The sequence below is a fragment of the Bubalus kerabau genome, chromosome X (assembly GCF_029407905.1).
Source record: "Bubalus kerabau isolate K-KA32 ecotype Philippines breed swamp buffalo chromosome X, PCC_UOA_SB_1v2, whole genome shotgun sequence".
NCBI classification, from domain to species: domain Eukaryota; kingdom Metazoa; phylum Chordata; class Mammalia; order Artiodactyla; family Bovidae; genus Bubalus; species Bubalus kerabau.
The window spans coordinates 77,162,747-77,172,062 of NC_073647.1; the positions used below are offsets into that span (position 1 = coordinate 77,162,747).

A 9,316-nucleotide genomic window follows, 5' to 3' on the forward strand; every position below is an offset into this window, starting at 1 on the left:
TGAACTCCGGGAGTTGGTGATGGACAGGGAGGCCTGGTGTGCTGCGATTCATGGGGTCATAAAGAGTCGGACACGACTGAGCGACTGATCTGATCTGATTCTTTCTCTCTTCCTCCTACTCCTTTGTTTCTCTATTTTTGTCTGTATGTGTTTTTCTTGCTCCCTTTCTTTCATTCTCTGTTTTCTTTGTCTTTCTTCCTCATACTCCTTGTCTTTTTCTTGTTTCTTTGCCTTTGTATCCTTCCACTCCCTCATGGAATGTGTGTGTGTGTGTGTGTGCGCGTGTGTGTGTGTGTGTGTGCTCGTGCACATGTGCATGTGTATTTTCTTACTAGCTTCTTCTGCTCAGTATTCTTCTTATTCATTCATTCACTTTCCTCCTCTTTATATCTCCATTTTATTGTTTCTTTTTGTATCATATTTTCTCCTTTTTAACCTTTTGGTTATTTCTATTTCTTGCTTAGGATATTTTAAATGTCTCTTCTTTTTTTTCTACTTAATTTTTTTTTTCTCTTTCTCTTTCTGGCTTACTGTTTTGTATAATCTTTCTTAGTGGACCTCAGTTAAAATTTTCCTTCTATTTTTCATTCATTGTCTCCCTCTTTGTTTCAGTCTGTTTTGAGGGTAATGTTTTGTCTTACTGGCTCATTTTCTCTATCTATATATAACTGTCTCTTTCCATTTTTGATTTTGTTCTGTCTCCTCCACTGGCTCCTTTTTAAACTCCTAGTAAAGGCAGTCTTGTCTACTGAGCCACTTTACAGAAGTGTGTAATTTGTTATAATGTCTGTAACATAACAATATTCTGTGAATATGTGTGGGTGTCTCTACATTTTCTACAACTTGACCTGTAACTGGGAAGTGCCTGTAAGTATGAGCTTCTAGAATTTCTCTTTGCAAGGGCTTTGTCACCTCACTATATTAGCACATAGAGGGGTTTTTACAAAGCCACTGATAATTAATAAATATTTATGCATATTCTACTTACCTTTGTCTTTTATTTTTTCTCTCTCACCTTCTGTTTCATCTTGACTTTTGTTTTCAAATACATTTTCTTCTGATCCTTCTCTCTGAAGGTCATTCCTTTGCATTTTTTGTAAATAATAAGTGATTTTTTTCTCTAGTTGTGCTTTTTTCTAAATATTAAAAAATATATATTCAATGTTTAAAATTTAATATCAACTTGCCACTGGAAATGTATAACAGATACTTCAAGTATGATGGTACATTTGAAGGAAGCCCTCATTCTTGAGATTTCTAAAATCAGAGTACAGAGCTAGGAAGGTAATAAGGGTAAGTTTCCTTTTGCTGTCCAGCTTGAAGAATGTATTTGAATAACTAGGTCCAACTGAACTCATTGCTTACTTTCTGGAGACTGGTCCCAATTTAGACCAGCCCTTAATATCCAGGCTCAGACCAGACTGGCTCTTTCCATCAATAGCTATCCTTGTGAATTTAAGTCACTTCTGAAAATCCACAGTTTAAAATATCAAAATTAGCAAAAGCTTTTCCTCAAAACAGCCCAAGTTATTGTTCAAAAGTCACTGTACCTTACGGTGAGCATCTTCTTTGACTTTTTTACGTTGTTCTTCAAATCTTGCTTCTGTTTTTACTTCTTCTCCAATCTTTGACAGAAGTAACATTTCTTTTGTTTTCCATTCCTAAGGAGCACAATGTCATGGTAGTCAGCAGGGCTTCTCTTTTATAATCTTTTTGTTTGTTTTCTTTTCTTTTTTTTTTTTTTTTTTTTTGGTCAATAAGCAAATTAGGTCAAATTAAGGCCCTTATAGGAACTTGGACAACCATAATGAAAATCTTACATTGCCTTTAGAATCAGCTTATGCTTCAAAGGTAGATCTAAAAAGGTGATTTTATCTTATAGATTTGAGGAATTATCATATGTAATATGTTGCCCTTAAATGTAGTCTGACAGAGAGCTTGAACAAATAGCCTTGTCTACGTGTTGAGGAGTGAGAATATAGACATGATTATTTTTCACTAGAGTTAAATTATAAAACTTTAAGAGCAGATGAAGTGTGTCTATACTATGATGGGTATGTAATTTGTGGTATCAGTCTCACGATGTTAAGTAAAAACTTGTCTGTTATAATGGTGATACAAGATTAATAGCAGTTTATTATTTTAAAATAATTATGATTTTTTTAAGCAGTGGTTTATTTCTTAGACCTGAAATAACTTCAGGTAATATGGTGGGACTGCTAAAAATGTTTATAAATAAAATAATCACACATAATTTCCCCATCAATATTTACAATTTGGTGTTTCTCACCTCTTCAATTTGTCTCCAGAGACTAAGTTTTCTTCTAATGTGGTCCCGATGTCGTCTTTCTTCTTCCTTTATCTTGAGTACGTTCTGCTTTTCTGCCATGTGTCCAAGCTTGTTTAATTCCAAGCTAATCATATCTAAATATCTAAGTAAAAGTGAAAATTTAAGGGAAGATAAATTGGGTGTTTCCCTTATGATGGTATTATCTACTCTGATATTCCCAAACCACCTTCTAGGTTGCTTTTTATTTCTTAAACTACAGGAATGTAGAGTTCTTTAAGCTAGCCTGATCCACCAACTCACCATGATGTACTCATCAGACTGTTACTGTGGTTGGGACAATGGCAAAATGTAGAACAGGCTGATTTAAAGCATTTTATACAAAGATTAGTCATAATTCAGGAGCTCTGTAACATGAGTTTCCAAAGACGGCTGAAGTCAACTTAAGGTCTGACTTCAAAAAACAAGTATATTTGAATTTTCTTTAAAAAATAAGTGGATATTGGCCTGTCTGTCATTTTCAAGTCCTTGAACAATCTCTCATGTATAGACAGGTCTGCAGACTACCAGTCTGCCACTTTGGTGAATCAGTATATATTCTGGCATATCATGACATGAATCCATGGAATATAAGAGCTAGGTGAGGGGGAACTGGCCCTTACCCCTGATAAAGGAAAAAGAGAAGGAACTATAACTCATCCCTTTGCCTCCTGAGCTCAGCACTGAATGATAAGATTGACTGTGTGTGAGCAATAGCTAAATGAACATATGTGGTTGGTTGGGGGGTAACACCTGTTTATATTAGCATCAGATGAAGTTATAGCAACTCTCTCCATTTTATCCAGCAGTAATTTCCTTAAACTTAAGTTTGAAATGTGCTAATGACACCTTTACCTCTACTACTATGAACTTGGGTTTCCCAAGCTCAGGGAGCTGTACTTCAGAATTGTTCTTCAAATATCAGTTTGTCTTACCTCTTGGGTTCCTCATGACTCCATTTTCTCAGGTAGAAACTCTTTCCTAGCTATGGTATCAAAGTTTCCAATCCCTGCTATCTCTTAATCTCCTTTCTTTTCAGTCCACATTGAAGACTATAGGAAGTTAAATTGTGTCTAAAACTTTTTAAGTTCTGCTTTCATTTCTAGTACTTTTACAGTTTTCTCGAGTCCCCAATATGTCCACAAAAATATGCATTAATTTGGTCATACCTTTGCTTTATCAACAGCTCTTGGTCTGGAGTTGTTTATTTTCTTGTAACAGCCAGTCTTGGAACTGTGTATTGCCATGACTCTCACAGGCTCTCTTGGTTTCATAAAATTTATTTACTTGTTTTTCAATCATTTTCTGGGAGGGAAAAAAAAGAATTATAGTGTTTATATTGGCCAGAAATAACCTTGTCCTTTGATATGACTTCTCATGTTTCAGGCTTGGTAAACATCCTGTAGTTTACAAATGGTTAATTAACCTGCATTTAAGTCTTTCTTCCACAACCTACATAAAAACTTTCTTACAGGCCTCAAATAAAACAAATTCAAGTATTTAACTTACTTGTTCTCTTACATAGTTTCTTTCAAAGTCTAATTTCAAACTGGTGAGATACTGCCTGTATTTATTCAATTCCTTCAAGGTACATACAACCTATAAAAACAAATATACAAATAGAAAGTTGTAACAATCATGAAACTTTCCAGAGAAAAGAGTCATTTTCATAAGAACATTCATTTTAGTAACAATTTTGGGATCAAGGGTAGTGATAGCACATTTTGGTAATAATTTAGAAGGCAATATCTCTCTATAGTGGCTGTATCACCAGGAAATGTCTACCTAAATAATATTATTTCAATAATATGGTTCACACAAAATATCAGTATAATAATGATGTTTAACTTTCAGAAGAATTTATTTTATCAAGCTGTATTCTGTTAGGTTTCCATTTTGTCTCTAGTCTTCTCAAAGAGTATTGGAAATATCCTTTGATGGGTATACAGTGCCATTAATACTTTTAGAGCCAAAGGAAAGGCACTAATAATACAGCTGAGAGAAAATGCATAAATGCGTATGCATATGTTTTTACATATTCAAATCATTTGGTGTTTATCTTTTGCTTTTATTAAAGAAAAATGATCAAGTGGGAACAATTTTATTTAGAAACAGCCACCTGATTTCTCTTTACTCAAATATTGAGTAATTCATTGAGTTTTCTGTCAGGTATTCTTTATTGCTCAATTAAAAGTTGACACAGGTTCCCAGTGAAGTACAGAAGCAAGCTTCTTTCAAGACCATGGGTTTATGCTGGTTAACTGGAAGCAAACTTCAACCCACCTTATTATTGCTGGTGACATAGCCGCCTTTCTTTAATCTCCTCAGGATATCTTTTTGCCTATAGTATGATTTTAAATGTGGATCATGCAGGCTTTTATAGCTGGTTTCCAAAAGCCAACAATAAGGATCAGACAGGTTAAAGTCATAAGAAGGTTGATAAAGCTGCAAACACATAGATTGAAAAGTGTTACATATGTAAAATGAATGAAATCACACTTTTAAACCTCAATTTGTTAAGGTGATTAGGCTGTTCATTGAAAATAAAACATGCAAGAAGAATTTGAAGTGAGAGAATACTGACAATGGGCTGATCTGAAAAGAAGACAGTAGAATACTGTAATTTTCCTTCCACTTGCATTTAAATCAATATGAAAGACCTTTAAATTCTGTTTCCATGGTACTCTGCTAAAGTGATTTGTAGTTCACAAAGCAGCAAGGTCAGGTGAAGAAGCATGGCCTAAAAAATTGGGAGACTGTGGTTCTAGTCTAAACTCTGCTACCATCTACCTGTCATAGCTTCACCTTACAAGGTGGTCAAGGGTGCTGCTACTGCTGCTAAGTCACTTCAGTTGTGTCCGACTCTGTGCGGCCCCACAGACGGCAGCCCACCAGGCTCCCTTGTCCCTGGGATTCTCCAGGCAAGAACACTGGAGTGGGTTGCCATTTTCTTCTCCAATGCGTGAAAGTGAAAAGTGAAAGTGAAGTTGCTCAGTCGTGTCCGACTCCTAGCGACCTCATGGACTGCAGCCTACTAGGCTCCTCCATCCATGGAATTTTCCAGGCAAGATAAAGAAGGATCCCACTAAGTTAGTGTTTAGGGTAGTTGAATATAGTACCTGATCATAATTAAATACATGTGTTTGGGGGGAATCAATATAATAAAGTGTAGAGCGAAGCAGTATAAGTATGGGGAAAAAAATCAGGAAATAAGTAGCTAACAAGTGAATACAAGAGTAACACAATGTAAATATGGGAAATAGAAGATAGTGGAGCAAGAAACCAATGAAGAGGGCTACATTTACAAACTGAAAAGGAGTGTTATCACTTGTAGTCAAATAGGCTTTGAGTATGTTTTAGGAATGTTAATTTGTGGGAAGGGGTAGAATGTATTGGTTTTGAAAAGAGAAATTATATTGCTTTCCAGCAATAAAACTTAAAAAAGTCATATATATTTGACAAGTATCAGAAATACCAGGGAGCCCCCTATGCATCCTTGATGACACCCTAGAGAGGAGAATGGTAAGGAAATAAGTAAAATCAGGAAATAAGTAGAAATAATGTGATACAAGCACATACTCAGAGAGTTCCGAACCTCCTTCAGGCTTGGCCTAAAGCTAAGGACAGGTTGGGGAGTGTTAGGCAGAGGACTTAAACAGTGTGTACAGCACTCTGAACCAGAAACAGTACTTTAGTGCTGAGTGAGAGAATGCAGATCAAGGGCAAAGTAAATTTTACGGAAAGATGAAACTGTTGGGGTTTGGGACACTGGGGAGAGGCTTCATATAGTAGCTCTTGAAAGATGGCTCAAATTGAAGGTCAGGAGAGCATGCCAGTTTTCAGGACCCAGATGGACAAAGGCACAGAAGTAGAAATTATCATACTATGTGTGGACAGGGAGAAAAGACCCAGACCTTTCGGAGCTGAGGTCTGGGTCTGAGATAAGGCTGAATTGGGTGGCGGAGACCTATCACGAGGCCTTCTATCATTAAAGTGAGGTTCAGACACTGAATACTTCAACTCATTTTAACTTCACTTGGTGTGTGAAACTGAAGTTGACTCAAAGCAAAATAATAGCAGTGTTTTAAGTTTAATAGCAAGCAGAAAACAGTCAAGAAAATCACTTAAGCACCATTAAAAGTTAGTTTACCTTTTCATTTAAATTTGTAGTATAGAATACATTATTACTTCCTGGAATAACTGGAAGCTTGACCCCAAGAGGAAGATCCAATAGATTAGTGGCTCCGACCTCTGGGATGGGGTCTTTTTGCGAGCCCTGTCAGATATAAGCAGAAACCTTGTTTTTTGTTTCTAGTACTATTATTTTAGTTTAGACCAACCTACTTAAACTTCAATGGGCTAATACCTCCAAATAAACCAAAGACACACACTCAGGGTTGAAAGAAACCGCCCTGTTGATAACCTGAAGGCCTCCCAGTTTACCCCTGTTACCAAGCCAATCTCTGAGCTCCATTCAAAGCTAATCTCGGCCAGAGGGAGCTCTAGTCACTGCAGAGGGTCTGGGAGCTGGAAACCCAGCTTCAAGGACCCACCCCGCTCTGCTGAGTCCTCCCCTGTAGTCTTTCGTCTGCCCGCCCTCCTTCCCACCCAAGACCCAGCCCTGGAGCCAGAAAGAGGAGGAGGATGACCGACTGGCCCCCACTCACGGAGTCACACTGACCCCTGTTGGCAATTAGGCTGCTGGCGGCCGCCTTACAGGCGGCGGCCTGAGCAGCCTTGTAGCAGTTATTGAGGTACCGGTCCATGGCCACCCATCAGCACCCAGGGGGCTGGGGGCTGGGTGCCACAAGCCGTCTCGGTTTCTTCTCTTCATGCACACCTTTCCCTCTCTATGCCCGCAGCTAGTCTGGGCAACACAGACAGTGGTCACGAGGGTAATGGCTCCTCCAGGCCATGACCCTCACAAGGCTGGGTTCCAGGCTGCAGGGCTGACATCCTAAAAGGGCGCCTCCCCAAAGGGCATCGCCTTCAAGTGAGGGGGTGGGGCGTTGTGACCACACTAGCTGCCACCTGGGGCCTCCAGTGCATGCGCAGAGCCCAAGCCTCAAGGGCCAAGTGAGATGGGGAAGTGGTCCAAAAGACTTGGTATAGGAGGACCACAGTTGAGATTACCTTTCAACCTGAAACCAATAGCCCTAATTTAAATTAAACCAGAAATATATCAGTTATTGTTCTTGTTTATTCATTAAATCATGTCCGAGTCTTTTGACCATAGCCCACCAGGCTCCTCTGTCTGTGGGATTTCCCAGGCAAGAATACTGGCGTGGGTTGCCATTTCCTTCTCCAGGGGATCTTCCCAACTCAGGGATCGAACTCACATCTCCTGCATTGGCAGGCGGATTCTTTACCACTGAACCACTAGGAAAGTCCTTGTCTCTAGATAGCTGCCTGTAATTCTAATTCTTCCTAACCCCCAAAGAGCTATGATTCTGTTCAACACATGCCTCTGAGTAATTGTGTAGTTTACACTAAGACCAGAGAACTGGTTTAGAAACCCAGCTTCAAGGACCCACCCTGCTCTGCTGAGTCCTCCCCTTTAGTCTTTCATCTGCCCGCCCTCCTTTCCTCCCAAGACACAGCCCTGTAGCCAGAAAGAGGAGGAGGATGACTGACTGGCCCCCACTCACCACTGAGCCACTAGGAAAGCCCTTGTCTCTGGATAGCTGCCTGTAATTCTTCTAATTCTTCCCGACCCCCAAAGAGCTATGATTCTGTTTAACACATGCCTCTGAGTAATTGTGTAGTTTGCACTAAGACCAGAGGACTGGCTTTATACATCTGCCCACTTTATAGATCCTGTGACCACTTCCGCTAGGCATATCCTTCCCCTAGTCTCATTTAGAACATACTGGTTTTTCCAGGACTCAATGCTTTCTTTCCTGTCTTGGGCTCTTCATCTCTCTATGCTCCTTGTCCTCCCTTTCTCGCTCTTCTATTTCTTTCTGTCTTATGGTTTCTACCTTATCAGCGCTTCCCAGGTGGCGCTAGTGGTAAAAAACCCACCTGCCAATACAGGATACATACCCCAGGTGGTTCTAGTGGTATAGAACCCACCTGCCAATACAGGATATATAGCACAGGTGGCGCTAGTGGTAAAGAACCCGTCTGCCAATATAGGAGACAGGAGGCATGGATTCGATCCCGGGTGGGGAAGATGCCCTGGAGGAAGGAATGGCAACCCATTCCAGTATTCTTGCCTGGAATAATCCCATGGACAGAGGAGGCTGGCAGGCTACAGTCCATGGGGTTGCAAAGAGTCAGTCGGGACTGAAGAGACTTAGCATGTAGGCACCTTACATTAGATTAGGCAACATTTATTGAGTTCCTGCTCTGCCAGACACTGTGCTGGGTGCTGAGGATACAACAGTGAGTAGACCATAGTTCTTGCTGCCCAGGAACTCACTAGATGGTAAATATATTAATAGCTGCGACTGCACTTGGTTTGTCTGGAATCTGTACTTTTGTCTCCATGTTCTTTCATGAAACTTTTTATTGTGCTAAAAATGCATAACATAAAATTTACCATCTTAACCATTTTTAAGTGTACAGTTCAATAATGTTACATAGATTCAAATTGTTATGTAACAGATCTCCAGAATTTTTTCATTTTGTAAAACTGAGTCTGTAACCATTAAAAAATTCTCCTTTCTTCCCATGTCCCAGTTCCTGGTGAACAACCATTTTGCTTTGTTTCTAGGAATTGGACTACTATAGATACCTTATATAAGTGATATAAGTGAAATCAAGGAATATTTGTATTTTGTGATTGGCTTATTTCACTTAGCATAATAACTTCAAAGTTCATATGTGTAGAAGCATGTGGTATGATTTCTTCCCTATTTTTAATTTAAATTTATTTATTTTAATTGGAGGCTAATTACTTTACAATATTGCATTGGTTTTGCTATACATCAACATGAATCTGCCACAGGTGTACATGTGCTCCCCATCCTGAGCCACCCTCCCACC

General features: G+C 39.2%; 1 long non-coding RNA gene across 1 annotated transcript; it reads right to left on the minus strand.

Annotated features, from left to right (window-relative positions):
• Positions 1-1,000: 1,000 nt before the first annotated feature.
• On the minus strand, positions 1,001-8,313 carry LOC129639106 (uncharacterized). The gene is made up of 8 exons (XR_008708188.1): positions 8,197-8,313; positions 6,477-6,602; positions 4,610-4,771; positions 3,836-3,925; positions 3,496-3,631; positions 2,291-2,432; positions 1,551-1,661; positions 1,001-1,136 (listed from the first exon to the last, which is right to left on the minus strand). It is a non-coding gene; the product is annotated as an uncharacterized LOC129639106 (long non-coding RNA).
• Positions 8,314-9,316: the final 1,003 nt, after the last annotated feature.